Below are 18,384 nucleotides of genomic sequence, written 5' to 3'. Positions count from 1 at the left end.
CTAGGATACATTAACAACTAACGGGTAAAAGTAACTGGACTCTAGGCATGTAGTTACACTGTCAATGAAAGGTGTACAGAAAGCAAACAGGAAGCAAGAAAAGAAAAGGGGATGGGAAAGGTGAGGGGCAGAGGAGCATTACAACATACATGTCCAGTATACCAATGCCCAACCCTTTCCCTGTGCAAAATGCCCATGGCAATAATGACACCGCATTGCATGGCCTACTCCTTCTAAGCCTGGTGTGCATTTCTAGTGCAGTACTGATTTGTGGACATATGCATACATTGTGTAGCCTGGTATCAATGTATCCTGATGCCTGATAGCTCTAAAGGTATCAGGAGACATTGTAATATAACCACAGTCCACTTTTTCCTGACACAATGTGAAATGATGCAACGTCACAGTTTGCCACAAAGGTTTCCAGGGAAGTTGGCAACTCAACAGTCACCTTATCCAGGAACTCTTTCACACCATGGAAGGCATCCTAAATAAGGTCAGAAAGCCATGCTCACCAAAACTGCAAATGCACTAAGAACATAGAACATAGATGATTATGCTACTGGGGTGTTGCCATTAAAACAGATTTGAATAAAAATGCTATGGAGTTTAAAGGGCTGTAAACTTAGGGCCTTTCCTATGGGACTGCACCATTATAAAATGCTTCTGTGAATCTTGCCCTTAGTCCGTTCCCCATTTCAAAGACATGCACGCCAATCGGGATAGGTTGATAGCACCCATATGTACATGATGTAAGATGGAAACCACCAAAACATTCCTTTTATTGCCGATGTATCTATTTATAACAGCTACCATGGCTCATGACTCCCACCACAAATGCCGGGAAGTAAAGGATGCAGTTTACAATTATGCACACATCAGGACAAGGATTTGTATTGAGGGCACTTTTGAACTGCTGACTGCAAACCTCTGGTGCGTCACAAAAACGGTGGAACACTAAGGTACAGTCTCGAGAAAGTTGGAAAGATTATTGTCAAGTGCATTTGGAAGAACATTCTCATGTCTGCATAGGAGGACATAGCACACCAAGTCACTGAGAAGGATGTTGATGCTGGGAACCTCATTCAAGTTATTGACAACTTTATTGAAGCAGATATTTAAGCACCTTACACAAGATCATTATACATTACTAAAACCACATCTCGGAAAACAACCGAAACGAGTGTTGGATCAATTTGTCTGGATGATTATGTATTTTATGTTGTCAACCATTCCTATTCCCTCCCACCGGCCTCATCCCAAACACCCATGCCCTCCCACCACACTTGTCCCTAAAACCCATGCCTATGAGCAAGAGCATTACTGTTGGGGAGGGCATCCATCTCTGGTTGGAGCGTCTTAATGAATTGCTCAGGATGGATAGCTCCATAGGGATAGACAAAATGATGATGGCCTGAGTCCTCCTTCCCACGATGCTGGAGTATAAGTGTAATCTAACTGCTATTCAGGCATGGTGCTCTGCCAGTGATCTCTGCCTTAATGCCATGCCAGTAAGACAGAGACCCTACTCTTGGGATCCCTGATCCTTGATTCCCCCCTGTCCAGACTCTGGGTCCCATCCCCTCACCCACCTTTGAGGCAGAAAACCTTAGGATCATCTTTGACTCCTCTACCTATTTATCTCCACACATCTCAGACCTTGCCAAGAAGTTCAACTTTCAGCTCCACCTTTTCAGGGGCATTTGATCTTTCCTCACCTTACCCCAGAAGCTCAATGTCTCCATATTACTGGTTCTCACTAGGCTAGACTACTGCAACAGCCTCTTCCTCAATCTGTCTCTTGACTCCCTTCGCCCCCTCCAACTAATCCATAATAGGACTGCAAGATTTATACTTGGCTTCAAGCCAAGGGACCGTATCTCTCCAGCCGTAAAATCAGTCCACTGGCTCCCGGTGACCACAAAGATCAAATTCAAGACCCTCTGCAACATCCACAAGGCTGTCTGGGGCCTGGGACCTCTTTATATCCAGCTTTCTGTCCCTAAATACCACCCCGCCAGAGTCCTTCGGTGCTCTGGCTCCAACTCTCTGCCGGTCAAACGTTTCTCCAAGCAAAGAGTGGGAGGTAGATCCCTCTCCTTGGCTGGCTCCTCCCTCTGGAACAGCTTCCCTTCCCCCCTCCGACTTGAGCTGGATCTCTAAAGTTCTGGAAACTTCTCAATACTTTCCCTTTCTCCTCTTCCTTCCCTTTCTACCTCTCGTGCTAACTCCCCTCTGCCACCGCGAATGGGAATTGGTCTCTTCAGTGTCATACAGGGCCAGACCAACCCTCACCAGTCCCCCCCTTCATCTTTTGCCAGCACTTGCCCTTGGCTCCCTTTCTCGGACTAGCCCTATTTGGTCCTCCCTGTCCACCGCACTTTTCCTCTCTCTTCCCCCTTTTCCCCTTTTCTCCAGGCACTTGCTCCCTTGGCACACCAAGCACTTCTGTGCCCCCTTACCTGGGGGCACCCCACTCCTTTACTTCTTCCTCTAACCCCTCTCCCAGCCCTTACCACCTTCTCAGGCACTTGCACGGTAGGAATGTCACAAGGCCAATATAACAGTTTTTTGTTGCTCTACGTTCAGAATTCTCTTGCTCCCCACCCATCTTTCTTGGGGTGCTTAGAAACAATTGTATATAGGTGCCATACAAATGTCGAATAAAATAAAAATAAATAAAATCAACCTCATCATGGTTTTGTTTGGCACAGTCATTGAATCTGCTGACTCCAGTATACTCAGGACAACTACAGTGATATCAGAAATGTTCCTGCTCTGCCTGTCCATGACAGATGACGTTCTGGCACTGGGGTGGAGGTGTCTGTAAGAAATATGCATGTTGTGATGGCGCCTTCTTTTTCTATAGATAAATCTTTGCCAATCATGTAGGGAATTGTATAGACATCACAGATGGGGAGCCTAGGATTTGCTTCCTAGCTACATAGGATGCCATGAATTCCTATTCTTAGATTTGTAGCCCAGTGGTTGAAGAGACGTTTTACCTAAGTCGTGCTCACAGTCTTCCCTTTCATGTGATCAGCTGGGATGATGCAGGTGATGTGAGTTTACATTGGCAATACAATGGTGATAGGTGGAGTTCTGAGCTGTGTAGTGTGTTGGTAGTCATAATTCTGGTGTGCCCCCCCAACCCCAGATTGATGGTAAGCCATCATACAGAGGCCTTATTGCAACAGTGTATTGGGACCAATAGTAAGCATCTTTGGCATACATGTAGCTGCTGCATGTGTAGATGACATATGCCAAGAATATAGTTGTTGTCCCATTTGATTTCTGAATGGGATGATCATGGTCCATTGTATGCTGGGGCTGCATGTGTGTCAGAAAGTAACAATTCAATGTGCTTGTTGATATACAGATTATTTGAGGATACTCCAGGATACAATATGGACAAACATCTACTCACTGAGTTGGTTTGACTGCCAGCTCTGAACTCCATGCCCCAACCTACCCCCCTTCCCCAGACCAGCAATTGGCAGAATGCTACATACCATATACTCCGAAGGGGCAGTTTGGGGCCTCTGCAGTGCCTCCTCCTGTGGTAGCTGTCTCCTACCATTGGGATGCCAGAAGACTCAGCCACCACCTTTTGCGACACGTCAGTTCAGATGGCAACTTTTCTCGGGTGTGTTTCTTTTTTAATGGGCCCACTGAATAGCTTACCTGCATGAGACAAAACTTAGTTTGTCAGTTTGGTGAGTTCACCGTCAGTATATTTGGGTTTATGGAGCCCTATTTCCAGCAGCCTTTCTTTGCTTATCTGCCGGGCATGTTTGCACCCTCCTTCACCCTGGGATGGGACCAGTAAATGGTTGATTTGTAATAGATTGAGTTTTTAAAGATGGCCGCTGCTCAGCTTCCCATGTTTGTTACGGTACTATTTCCACCCAGCAATAAATTATGGCAATTTTCAGAGAAATTACCAAACACATTTAACATTATTTGTAAATCTGTCAAAATGTTGTGTATTTAATGCTCAGCAAGGTGTTCTGGCAGTACTTTCTATAGACAACTTGACTGTGAGCAACAGGACAATTTATGCATGGCCATGAATTTGTTTTATGGCAGTAAATTTGCAGGACATGTTGCCACTAAAACTACATCTATAATTCAGATTTACCTCCATATTTACTGCCAATGTTGTAATAAGGTCCATATAATTGTTTCCCCGTATTTTTACTTCTTTGACATCATAAATATCTGACTGGATTCCATGATGTAGTGAGTGGAAAAGCCCAGCCCGCAATGAAAATCATAATTACACAATGCATTTGTTTTTGAGTGTTATAATTTGTTAACTCATGGGGGTGCCACTTCAAAGCTTGTGGGAAAAACAAAATAGGACATTGAGTAAAATGTAGAGGAGTTACATCTATACAATTAATTGGATGCATGGAATTATGTGACATGCCCAACTAGTGAACTTTGTTACAGTTGGTATCAGAGGTGTGGGGTACATTTACCATTCCAGCAGAATTTACCCTACATCACCAAACTGCATTTTCAGCATTTACAAGTAGAATTGCTGCGCTGGCTCTGCAGAGCACTATTCCGTTGCATCAAACTGCGCTTTGCAGTTACATAAATAATGGCTGTGCTGACTCTGTCGAGCACATATGGGGCGAGATGGAACCTGGAACTCTCTGAGAATGGAAACAAAGAAAATAATTCAAAGGCAGCACTGCTATGCTGCCAGCCCAAAACTTCCCACTGAAAAAGAAAATATTCTGTGTTTAAAATGACTGCGCACTGATGCCATTTCTGTTTTTCTTTTCAACATTACACAGTTTGGTTCCAGTAAGACACATCTATGAACATTCATATTCAGGTTGTACACCAGAAAAGGGGGGCAGTCCTCCCTGAAAGGCATTATGTGTCAAGTAAAATCTGGGAAATAGAAGAGGAATTCCCTCCAGGCCGTACGGCAAATGTTTTCCTTTTTGCAACAAAATAACATGGGCAAACTCTTCACAAGAAGCTCTCTCTCTCTCTTTGATTATGTCATTTTCAAAGAACCTTTGTGTTGAACAGATTTCTGTGTTTTAGAAATTGACTAGGGCTATGGAAATGTTCAGAATAAAGATGCGAGGAAGAATCGCATTTGTAAAGTGACATCCAAGGAAAATTAACCCACGTGTAAAATGGTGCTTTTGCAAAGCAGGAAAATGCTTTTTGAAAGTGAAATGTTAAAATGATGCCCTGTGCTTGCACAGAAATGTGATGGAAGATGGGGATTTGCTCTAAAATATACATGATATGTACTCCCAAAACACTGGATTTCTGTTTAATAAAGGAAAAAATCAAAATAAAATAAAATTACTTTGAGACCAGCAGAACAGGTTTGGCAGGCACTGGCTTCAAATGGCCTGCCTCTCCTGGGAATAGAATTACCTTCCCCAAGTGGACCAGCCCTTGAGCACATGAAAGGGGCGACCTTGTCAGACTTTCTGGCATTTCTTCAGAAAAGAACAATGGATTAGGGGAACTGACCTTCTCATAGGCAACTGTGAATTCCAGGTGACACCTCTCTTCAGCTGCATCTGCCAGAATGAAAGGTTGCTATGATAGCCCTGCTGCCTAGAGCTGACATGGGTGGTGGTAGGATGACTGGGGAAATATTAAGGACCGCCATCCAGTGACAGATGCCATCAATTTGATGTAAAGGACTTTTTGATATTAAACATATTTATTTCAGTAACCTAAAGAAACAGTAATGTAAAATTATGACCATTTAAATGTCATTTGTGCACCATGAAAATAAGACATTGTGGATTGTCCTAGCATTTGGGGGATGCAAACGGCACTTAAGTGTATTTTCTGAGGGAAGCGCACATGCTACAGTTATAAAACTTAAATGCAAATATGCTGATGCTGTTAGACTCATGTATATCGATTTGTACGATGTTTGATAAAGTATTTTTCATAGAAATCATGAAAGAATGCCAGGACAGCAAAGCTATATCGCAGAAACTTGGCATTTGGACAGAAATGTCCCTTGTGAAATATGGAATCTGCCTATCTAATTTTTCTGACAATGACATGTGTAATTGTAAGTATTTTGCTCAATAACTGCTTTTGGCAAAAGTAACTTTGGTAGAACAAAGCACATTGTAAAAAACACACACACTAAAATTAGTCACTTCCTTCATCTGCTGACAGGGAGGCGTCGACATCCACAGGCTGACCTATCTGATTCTTAGCGGTAGGTCTAGCTTAGTTCTGCCCATGTCGTAAAAATCATCTTAGTCATCCGGCCTTTATAAGGAGAAAGCCTAGGGGAGTCAGGACATTCAAAAATCCAAGATCCAAGATCCAAGAAAATCCAGCATTCATAAATCAACATCCAGGTTTCTATACATTCCACATTCACCCTGCAAGATTCCAGATTCCAGTGCCAGGCCAGGGGTAGCTCCGAGCAGATCCAGGCAGAACCTCTTACCCAGGCTGAACCTCTAATCCAGAATTAAACCCTACAAAAATCGCAATAATTCTGTGAGTAAGGCTGTGGAACCATTTTTGAGATTATCCAGCGACCAGACTGGCGTTTGCCCCGCTACCTGTTTTGCCCAGCTGATGCACCTCGTTGTCTACAGTGACCAGACTAGGCCCAGCTATCCCCTCCAGTAGATCCCGCTGCTGCGCAGGACTAGATCTTGGCTTGCTGTCCTGAAACCTGTTTCTCTGTCCAAACTACCCCATTCAAGGTTCTTTGTAGGTATTTCCCTTCCCCAGTAACCAAAAAGCTGCATCCCTTGCTCTGTCACCTTGCCATTTGTCAAACCCTATAAGAAACCCTATAAGAAATCCCATAAATACCCTAGTACATTCTTAAAGTGTAAGACTCCTCTGTGTATCCTGTCCTTAGGAAAATCTGTGTTGATCTCCATGTGTTAGTGCCCTTCTTTCATAATCAGTTCAGTCTGTTGTATAAGTCCCTAGTACTAGTTTGAATAATGTAATTAATTCCCATATAGAGCTGAACGCGGCATGGATAGGGTTCCATTGCAAGAAACCTCCTCATATACTGCATCTTTCTTTAACAATCTAGTCACTAAAATATAGTTTCAGATAAAGAAATCACTAGAACCGAGTTGTCTCGTGAAATTGTTCTCATTTGAAAACTGAGTTTTCCTTTCCCTTTAAGAATTCCATACTGTCATCCATCCAGAAGCACCCTTTTCCCTTTCATATCATACCTGTGATGTGCCTTTGTCCTTTAGTATTAAAACCACATTCCAATTTTGTCCATTTAGCTCATTGCCCAAGCCGTTTTGCTATTGTAAACCTGTAAAAGTCAAGAAATTGCTATCCTGCCACATGTGATTTTGCTGCACTGTTTTTCCTTCCCAAAGTCTGTTGTTAAACTGTATGGCCGTTGTGTAGTACATTGCCTTGTAGATTGTCAGTTTTCATGCTCGTTTAGTGCAGTCACACTCATTCTTGCCTTATTCATTGAACCACACATGTAAAATCAACATTTAGTAATTCCGATAGCCATTTTGCTCATTTTTCAAGGGAGCTCAATCCGATTTTTGCCTCCCATTTATGGGTGGTAGGTCGATTTTCAATCCGATTATTGCATTGTATACCTGACTCCGTGCTACTCCTCTCCTCCCAAATTTGGTTAACAGGGGTTTGAGTGGGTTTTGCAGGGGGAATGCTTAACTGTGGAGCTATTTAAAGCACTACCCCAATAGTGATTTTGTTTTCTTTCAATTGTGCATTGTGTCTCCTGTGCTATAAGGTTAAACTAAGTGTATTCTATAGTGTTCCTGTGTAACTATCACCGCACTGGTGATTGTTGCCCTATGTTGAATGTGTTTGATTTTTATTCAAATTTAATATAAATAAATATTTCATTATTACACACCGGCCTGGTTCATGGTCCATTGCGACACGGGGTGTACGTTAAGGGGAGTGTGAGACGGGTTGGCTGCCTTCTCAAAGCTGAATCCAAATTCATAAATTTAAAAGCATTTCGATTGTGCGCTCCACCCCTGGCCAGTATGAACAGTTCTGGTCTGGAGTGTGACGCCCCTTCAAAATCCTTAACACAGACAAGAGCTGACAATTGGGCTACATACATAGTGTGGTGGATGCTTTTGCCAAGGCACTGTTGGTCACAACATGTCAGTCTTTTTCAGGTTATTCATATTACAGCAAACATAAAACGAGTGGACGTAGGAACAGGCCATATAACTTTCACAGGGCCAAGGCAAGTTATTTCATGGTTGCCAGGTAATGACTAAATGCGGTAGAAGTTGTGGGCTTAATGTAAACGTGCAGTAGAGTTCAGTATAATAATCAAACACCTGACATTACGGTTATTGCTGTAGGTCAACAAACTGGCGATGGGAACTCCTCTCCATTCCTGAAAATAAAACTTCCTACCAGACAAGTTTCTTTTTTGGGTGGAGGGAAAGTTATTTGGGTAGTGTAACAATACAGCACAATACACGGTACGTTATTGGTATGACAAATTAGACAAATTAGACACATATTGCCAAAGTAAAAAATTACAAACATAAAGTTTATATTCTCTCCAGCCTTTGTTCCAAAAATCCTACATTTGTCATCTTTGGTGACACACATACACATATTTTGCTGTTCTCTCTACTAATTCTAGCATTTGTAGAAGGATGGAAAAGGGCTGTTCCTCTCCAGTTTTACTTGCAAACACTCCTTTTTCTCAAGTAATGTGGGGAAATATGTGTCTCAAATGTCTTCTTATGCAGGACAGTGCAGAAGGAAGCGTTTCTCATTTTCTACTTTTCGTAATACAAATTGATGACAGACTCTGTCCTCGCTGACATTCTAGTTTGAGCTGTGTCTGTGTTCATGCATTTTTTCACCTGATTTAGTTTTTTTACAAACATTAAGTAATCTGCAAGTTTAAAAATTTGGCGCAATGACCTGTAGCATTAGTTCTGATCTCCAGTAAATTGTGTATTGGGACCTGTTCAAAGTCATTGGTCATTTCCTCCTACTATCTTTCGTTTTACTGCCAAAATGTGGGGCACTGCTGCAGAATGCCCACAATTCTGTATTATGTTTCTCAATGTATTGTTTCAAGGGTTTTGCTGTTTTGTCTTGCAGTACTTTGTAGTAGAGGGAGTTTGGGTGAGTGTTCTCGATAAGGCACCAGAATTTGAAAAAGTGCTTTTGGATGACGAGCATGAGTTGGAATGCTTCTATTTCTGCTCTGCACCCATGGATTTGGCTCCTTTTATGCAGACAAAGGGTCTGTTTGCAGAGCAGGAGGTGCAGCATTTCGGTAGGATATTTTTCCCATTCTGCATGCACTTTTTTTAGTGTTGTACCTTACACCTCACTCCCATAAAAGTAGAATAGGGTTACTCGGGCTGGCAAAAAGCTTTAGCATGATTTTCACAGGCAGATTGAAGTATGATAGTTGCTGCTTCATGTTGAAGAATGCACGCAGGGCTTCTACTTGAAAAGTTGTATTCCCAGTGGTAAATTCCAGGTTCACCTATCCTTAGACCAAGGTAGGTGAAGTCGATATATGCTGAATGTCTGTGCCATTAAGGAAAACATTACATTTGTTGCTGTTGGTCTTTGAATTATTCTTAAATACCATGATCGTGGTCTTTTTTAGGTTACCTTTAGGGTCCAGCTTCCACACTAATCTTTGAAGAGGTTAAGATTGAGTTCTTCCTTGGTGCGTGCCAGTATGTCCAGGTCATTTGCAAATTGGAGGCATTTGGTGCAATTCAGTCTCAGTCCTTGTGACTGGGATTCTTCGGGAAATGTAGTCCTTAATATAGAGATTGAGCAGGGTTGGTCTGTGATTGCACCCTTATCTCACTCCTCATTCCTGTTCGAAAGACCCCGTTTGCATATTGTTAATCTTCTCCTTGCAGCGGACTGAAATGTATGTAGCTTTTATTATGTCATATGCCTCCCCCCACATTCCAGTCTGTAGTAATTTAAGCTTTAGGGCTGGCTGCCAGATTATACCTTGGCACTTTTTAAAAATGTATCAAGCATGAAAATATGCCCCCCCAACCCTCTTGTTTATGTTCTTTACATATTTGTTCTGTTTTTCTTGTCTTACATATTTGCTGATCAGGGACTACAAGGTGAAGATATTTTCTGTGGTTTGGTGTTTGGGTGATACGCCAATCTGACTCTTATGTAAAATGTTATTGTTAAATAGGAAATTCAGTATTTTCTGGTTCATGAGGCTGAACATGTGTTTGATGAGATAACTCTTTACACATATGCCACTATAATTGTTGTTTAAGCCAAGGGTGTCAACAGCTTTATAATTTGGATTGATGAGCCCTTTGGAACAAGTGTTTGGGAAGTGTCCAGAATTTAGAATGGTATTGAATAGTTTCAATAGTGCTTTTTGCATTTGGTATGATTTATACTTGAGCATTCAATTTAACATTTCATCTGCACAACAGATTTAATTGTATTCATGTTGTGGATACTTTCTTTTAATTCCTTGATTTGTATTGCTTTTACTGAGGGGTGTTGCTGCTGTTTAATAGTACAGAAATGTTTCTAGCTCTCTGTGAAGTTGTTAGTGGCAATGTCTTTGTGTAGGTTTCTAAAGTAGTCTTTCCCTATCTTGCCAACCCAGGAGTTGCCAGTACAAGGTCCCACAGGTTCTACAGTGACATATTGCAGTTGAAGAAGTAGCTGTGATTAAACAGCTTTCTTGGAACTCTAGGGGCCATGGCTCTTTCTTTGGCAACGCCCAAACAATGGAAATCTTGAGGAGTGTTCTGTGCTTCTGTTTGCAGGAGACCTAGCTACGAGCCTCATTTGAACTGCATGGTCATTCGTTAATTTTTCATTTGTCTGGGGCACTCATAAGAGGTCACCCAAAAGGTGGCCTTTGCTTTGGTGCCAGAGTAACAAGCAACCTTAATGAGTACTGTTCTAGCAAGACCCACCCTAATTTTTTTGCATTTTTAGGAGCCCATATAAAGAACATGAGAATCTGCAATGAGCCTATTTTGCTGGCGACCCTGTATGATCCGCCAGGGGTTGTGTTGACTGCCTAAATTACAGACACAGCTGTGAAAAGTTTTAGAGATTGGTTAATGCACTTCCCTGGAGGAATCACTATCTTAACTAATGTTTTGAATGTTGATTGTGTTATTAAACCACATACTAAGGACAGGTCGGATAAAAAAGGAGGGGTGAGTGTTAGGGCCAAAGTGTGGTTAGGAGCACTGACAGAGTTTGAACACAGCCCCTTCGTCTGAAAGAGGGGGCAGATAAAAGGACCAGCAGCCAAATGTATAGTATCTTTGTGAATGATCGCCTCGCTGGGTATAACCCAGGGTTGGAGACAAGATTCTCCATGGTAAGTGACCATGTGGTGCTTATGCTGAGCTGTCATATGGCCCAGCATAGGTCTAGAGAGAGGTTGGTGTGTAATCCTGTTGTGAACTCTCAGTGAAACAGACTGTGTTGGTCAGCAGGAACTATTATAAAGTGTAACCTCTCCTTGAGAAATAGTGCCCTTACTGATGCAAACATTTTATCATAATGTAATAAAAGACCTAGGAAACTGCATGCCCTCTTTGGCCTCCCAGAGCGTATGTATATTCTCAAAAGGAACAGCACTGTTAATAAGGCACGCAGTTTGACATTGCAATTGGCAAGAAGAAAAGAGAACTGAAAGCAACTTCTCATAGGATAAGGAGAAATTGTCATCTCTTGTGGTGGGATAAGCGAAAACAGTTAGCTGGGTTCAGGGTTAGGTATAAGAACTAGTTTATGGGCCATAGGTTTTCTATGAATGATACAGGGGGGAGATATTTGAACAGGTTGATAACTATACATGATTCTAGGAAATGTTGCATTGGCTCTGTGGGCACAAGTCGAATCCATGGCACAAGAGATTGTGGGTGTATCAGAGGATCAATGGGCTGCTTTCATTGGTAGGGTTTTTGAAGGTGGTGAAAATGGTGGTGGTGCATGTGAATTCATATCTTTGGCTAATTCGCTGGTGAGCACGCATATAAAGGAGGTGGACCTGGAGGCCTGTGTGATTAAATCTAAGGCTTCAAGTGCGGTGCGCCTGGATGGCCTATCTAACTTGGTGCTGAAGGCCGACATGCAAATGTGGCACATATTTTACATCAAATATTTCAGCAGAATTGCAAAACAGGATGTATTCCAAGATCATGGAAAGCATCGATCTTAATTGCTGTTTTTGAGAAAGGACCCAGTGACTTGCAACAATCCCAACCCTGAGATCTTAACTGTACAAATTCAACCTTTTGCTGCTTGGAAGTGTGCCGAAGCATACTTGTTCCAGCCACATATTGCCATTCTGACTTATTCTGATACACTTTTCTTTTGTTACTAGTACATGTCCCTGCAGCCAGTTTTGTATGAGTCTTGAGGCAAGGTTAGGTTTATTCGTTTAACTGATTATTGTCTCTTGATCAGTCTGACTAGGACTGTTTGATTTTATTTAATGGTCGGGCTTGCTCCCCATTCTAGCGATAGGACCAGATAGGAATTCTTCCAACCCATTGGAAATTGAATAAACATCCTTGAAACTTGCATCTTTGTGTTGTTTCCTTGCTTGTGATACCATGGGTTCCTCACAAAAGTGATTCATAGAACTGCAAAAAGACATCATTGACACCCTAGTCTGAGTATAGCATCTGTCCGGACTCGTCCCAAACTCCTATGTAACTTGGAACCGTTTCCTCCGAGACTGCACTGACCAGCAGTCTGCCTGGCCGCTCCCTCTCTCCATACTTCCTAGCCGAGGTGGGTGTGGCAAAGTATATGACCTTGCAGTCCGCGTTTCGCTTGAATTCTTCAAGCTGGGTTTTTATATCAGCCAAGGTGGCCAAGGTTTTAAGCATACTCTCACTGTTGGCAATGTTCCTGCAGATGGTTTGAGCACGCCGAATTCCCTAGACATGGCTATACCCCGTATATATAGCTTAAATGTCTGTCAAAGTGTGCCTTGCGACACTGCATTATCGTCATTTGTTTGGAAGAAGACGCAAATGTCATCCTCCATGCTCCACTTAAATACGAGATCCTGCAGGGCTAAGGACTTGAATCGCCATGATGTGCCATCTCGGCGGGTTGTTCCCCAGCTTTGGAAAAGTACAATAGGGTAGTGATCCGAGTATGTGTGGGGGAGCATGTTGGCCATCACCATCTGTCCTACCGTGCAGTCCGAGATTAAAAAGAGGTCTATCCTGGAAGACATGTCATGCACAAATGAGTAATGGGTATATCCCCGTCCAGTCTGATGTACAATCCGCCATATATTGCATATATCAAGGTCTGTCATTTGTTGCTGGATATAGCGGGCCACCTTCAACAGTGCCCTGGGCGCTTTCCCGGTACGATCCAGGTCTAAGTTCAGGATGTTGTTCAAGTCACCCCCCCAGATGATTGGCATGAATGGGTAGGTCAAGAGAACCTCTGTCAACCCTGTGTAAAATGCAGGGTCATCTACGTTGTGTCCATATGAATTCAATAAGAGCACTTCCTTACCCATCAGCTTACAATGCACTATTACATAGCGACCTTCCAGATCTATGTGTGAGTGTGGGCATTCAAATTTCACCCCCTAAGGGTCAGCACTCCCTTAGATTGAGTCGAGTAATCAGTGTTAAATGTTCCTGCTTCCCGAGCATGCGTTTCTTGCAAAAACAGAACCGGGACCCCATGTCGGGCAATGTAGGATGCTAACTTCTGTGCATTGGAATAGTTCCCAAGCCCCCTCACATTCCAGCTTAGTACTTTAATGGTCCCCATATGGGCCTAGGGTGGGTTGTATGGTACTGCTACTCTATATTTCCCATGTTGCAACCAAGTTGTCAAGATATTAACCCAAATGATCTGCATTGCGTTCTTACCAAAAGATGTTTTAGACCTTTTCACCCCAACAATATCCCAACCTCCACCCTCCCTCATCGCCCCCCCCCCCAATTAGGGTCAATGCAAACCTACCACCTGCCATAACCCCAACCACAACGCAGGTATACCATTGACAGGTACGCTTCTGAACTGGGCAACCTTCAACAGAACATACCAACATAACAGTGCAATTTTGCATGGTGGGCTACTTCTTTGGCTCTCTCATGCCCACCTTACCAACACTCACCGCCAATTGATCGGATACATTATAGATATAATACACCAAAGACCTTACTAGTTAACCTTAAAGTGGGGAACATTTCCCCGGCTACATCAACATTATTTAATGAGCAACGCCCCAAAGAGGCCACCTGGTGCCTTAATAGGGTAGACTAATATTCACATAGTCTAGATGTTTAGGCCACCTGTCGCTGCATCCTCATTGTTGTGGCATTGGAGGGTGATGTTTGCCTCAAATTAGGCAACAGGTTCCTCGGGCAACATGAAGAATAATGTCTTCCTTTGGTGTTGAAATCATAGCCTGCCAAGAACAACATTGCGTACCACACAGACCTGTCCATTAAAGGTTTCTTCATACCTAGAAATGTCCTGCGCTCCTGCTGGACTGCGTGGATAAATCTGGATAGATGTGGACATCAGATGATTCATATTGGAGGGGACTCCTCTCCCTGGCCAGTCGCAGAATGAGGTGCCGGTCTTGGAAATTCAACAAGAGAATCAGTACGGACCTAAGCGGGGCCCCAGGCCTTGGTTTCGTAGCAGGCAACCGATGGTCTTGCAACCTAAAAACGAACGATGAAGAGAACTGTGGATCTCCTGGTAGTTTTCTGAGGAAAATATCAATTACCACTTCCATGGGCCCTTTGCCGAATCCCTCTGATAGACCCACCATATGGATATTGTTGCATTTGGAGTGGGATTTAAGGTTGTTGCAGCGTTGCAGGGCAAGCTTGAGGTCTTTGGACATGGAGGTCATTTGCATTTTCAATTCCACAATGCCATCCTCCTCAGTCCCAATGCAGGTTTCTGCCTCCGTCACGCTAGCACTCTCATTTTTCATTTTGGCACTCAGCGCCGCCACCTTGGTCATAATATCGTTAAGCTTACCACTTACGGGTGCAAAGCCGGATTGCATACTGTCCATTATCTGCTTCAGATCTGGCATTTCTGAGGCCCCTGCTGCAGTGTTGTCCGCAAGGGTGTTCTCCGCCTCCAGTGGCATTTTAGGTGCCTGCTTGGTGAAAGAATCCATGTTGCTTTGCTTTTTATGGGCACCGCTTTCTTTTGTCGTGGTCGCAGTAGTGGGCCTTCTGCCCCCCTCCCCCACCGGCCCAGGCCTGATGCTTTTCCTGCATAGGTCCGGCAAGCCCAACCACCCCATAAGTAGCGCAGGGGTTGGGTGGTGTAGGATGGTTCAGTGTGAGCTAGCAGTGCACGACTGCGTCTGGCACGGCCGAGACCAGCCCAATCAGGCACCCCTTAAGAAACCCTAACCCCGGTGCAAGGGATTTTTCTCCTAGCAGGGTGTGTAGTAGCACTCATTGCTTAATTGCGGCGGCAAAGACACTGGATCCCTGTCCAGTTGTCAGTCCAGCTCAGTGATGGGCCTCCCCAACACCGCAGACCAGTATATCCACTCACGAAATCCACCCTTTGAAGACAGGAATGTCCTCTCAAGGACGTTGCAATTGGTGGGGAGGAGGGAGCAGAGGCAGGGCCGCCAGATCTGATACACTCTATAGTCACGGTAGGCAGCTTGGCACCTACACCTCCAGTGCTGCATCGGTTGTGCTGGCTCTGTGGTGTAAACAGCTCCGGTTGTATGAACAAAACAGGTTCCACAAGTAGTTACCCTTCTTCCGAACACACAAGGTGGTAGGAAAATCCCAACCCAGGTAAAACACTAAGGCTATCATCAAATATTATATATAGCCATTCACCAGGTATAGTAGAAAAACATATGTTAATTGGTATACATAGTCACATCATTATAAAATTCGTAAAAACCATTTGCAAACAATGATTGCGTTTTGAAGAGAACAGGCAATATGTGGATACATCATACACATACAGCGGCTTAGCTGTTAATTAACTGAATTTACCTGGGTTGTGATTTTCCAACCACCTTGTGTGTTTAGAATAAGAGTAGCTAGTTGTGGAACCTGTTTTGTTCATATATCGCCTTCCTAACCCACAACAGCCCGCTATCAAAAAAGAGAAAATACCCTTGCTCAACCTATTGACCAAACAGCTCTGGTTGTGACAGTGGGGCCGCAGCCTTACAATCAGTTTCCTCCAATGAAGGGCAGTCCCGGGGAGAGCACAGAAACCCAGAGGCGGGGCACAATATTCCCAGATTTGTTCCCACAATTGCGTGCTTCCTATCCAGTGGGCCCAATGCAGCCCTAGTGCAGAGCGCTGTCCCTCACAGGGTTTTCAGTTTATTATGGCGCCGCGTGTGCCTGGCGGCGTCTGCAGGGGGTCCCCGCAATATCCCTCAGTTTTTAGCTCCTCACCTCCTACTCAGTGATCGAAGTCGAGTGTACTAGCCGGGGGACTACACAAACACCATTCAGTGGGCCTCACCGGCATTCACTTCCCAGTTTGTGTACCACACCTCCAAGCAAGTCTGACGCTGCACAAGCACCCGCTGTCAGAGCGAACAGGCCGCTAGACAGCAGTCAAGCCTGGCCCACCAGTACCTAACATGGACCTGCCTATGCCAGCTCAGTCTGTTTTTCTTTTCCTGGCAGCAGGCACCTCCAGCAGTCCCAGCAGGCGCAACAGCCAGGAGCACATCCATGCCGCTCCGGTTCCAGCCATGATATTGCAGATTATAGTGGGGCTACAATCTCAGGATTTGATCAGAGCCAGCCTCAGCCCCCCAGCTTGTCACGCCATATGTTTTACCCACCGATGGTCAGATTTCGGGTCTGTGGCTCAGTTGGCGAGCTCGGGTGTTTTGGAGCTCAAAGAGGAGCAGCCATTTTGCAGTCTGCCGAACAGCGAAATGCCCCGCGCACCTCATTGATAGTTTTAACAATTTCTCCCAGAATATACTTTCTAAACTTTTTACCAAACCCCAATCATAATTTATAAGCTCCAGCCCATACAGTAAGGATGGTAAAACCTTACCCTTATGATAGTTGATTAATGGGCTATGGGTATATCTGCAGTATTTTTGCAGAATGTTCTTACATTGGGTGAGTAATTCTGCCTTTTTTTACTTAGTTTGGCTTCTACTATGATAAACCTTATCCTATGTTTAAATAATAAACCCAAATATTTCACTTAATTAACAACTTCAAGTTTCTTTTTTACCGAGAAACCATGGGCCAACCTGCTTCAGTCTTCGATTTGAAAAAATCATAATCACTGTTTTACTACCATTAACATTTAAATCGTTTTCTTGCAAATAAAGTGCCAAAGCATTTATTGCTATTTGCAGACCCAAAGGTGTCCTGATAAATAATAAAACATCATCTGTAAAGAGTAATATGGGGATTTGCAAATGGCCCAATCTCGGTGGATAGTTACACAAGCCTCAATGCTCTCAAGGAAAACTGGTAAATATAGATTAAAAAGACAGGGTGCGAGAACGAATCCCTCTCTGAGACCAATATTTGTACTGACTGGAAATCCCAGTTTACCATAACTTTCCAAACATACTTGTATATTGGTGTCAGTATGTAGTTCCACCAATGATTTCAATAAACCACAAGGCACACCACATCCATAGAGTTTATTCCACAACCTTGTCCTGTTTACAGTGTCAAAGGCACTGGCCAAATCGATGCTAGCAATATACACAGGGTAGGAATCTTTATCTAGTGCCTTCATCTTTTTAGCTGGATCAAGAAGTGATTTGACATAGTCCTACAATTTTTATGGAAGCCCGTTTGACATTTAATAGCCGTACCTATGCTATTTGCCCAAAAAGAAAGATCCTTTAATAACAAACCAGCCAATAGTTTCGAGGAGGAGTCCAACATTTTTATTGATCTGTAGTTTCCTGGATATTTTACATCCCGTTTTTTAAATAGCAGGACCATGTAGGCTTTTCTCCAAGAGGAGGGAATTTTACAAGTAGACACAATAGAGGACAATGACTGTTTTACAAAACTTGCCCGAAATTGGCTGTCTGACTTATACACCAAAATTGGCATGTATTTGGCTTTAGACCCTCTAGATCTAGTTATCAAAACTCAAGATTATAGGTATCCAAATTAAAATCCCATCTCAACAGGTTATTTCATCTCAAAATTCCAGGGTGTAATTTCCAGTGTGAAAAATGTACCCTCCATATAATCATTCCAAACCCCCTCGTAAATTACATTGTCTAACGATTCTTCACTGCTAAACATTGTCCCATCTAATTGGTTAATGGCTTTCCAAACGTTAGCGTTATTAAACGTACCGACATAAATTAGCATTACTTGAGCCACCTCATTATCTAGTTTACGTCTG

This window comes from Ambystoma mexicanum, chromosome 11 (genome assembly GCF_040938575.1).
Source record: "Ambystoma mexicanum isolate Mex_15411 chromosome 11, UKY_AmexF1_1, whole genome shotgun sequence".
Taxonomy (NCBI): Eukaryota; Metazoa; Chordata; class Amphibia; order Caudata; family Ambystomatidae; genus Ambystoma; species Ambystoma mexicanum.
Note: the sequence above shows the minus strand (reverse complement) of the source record.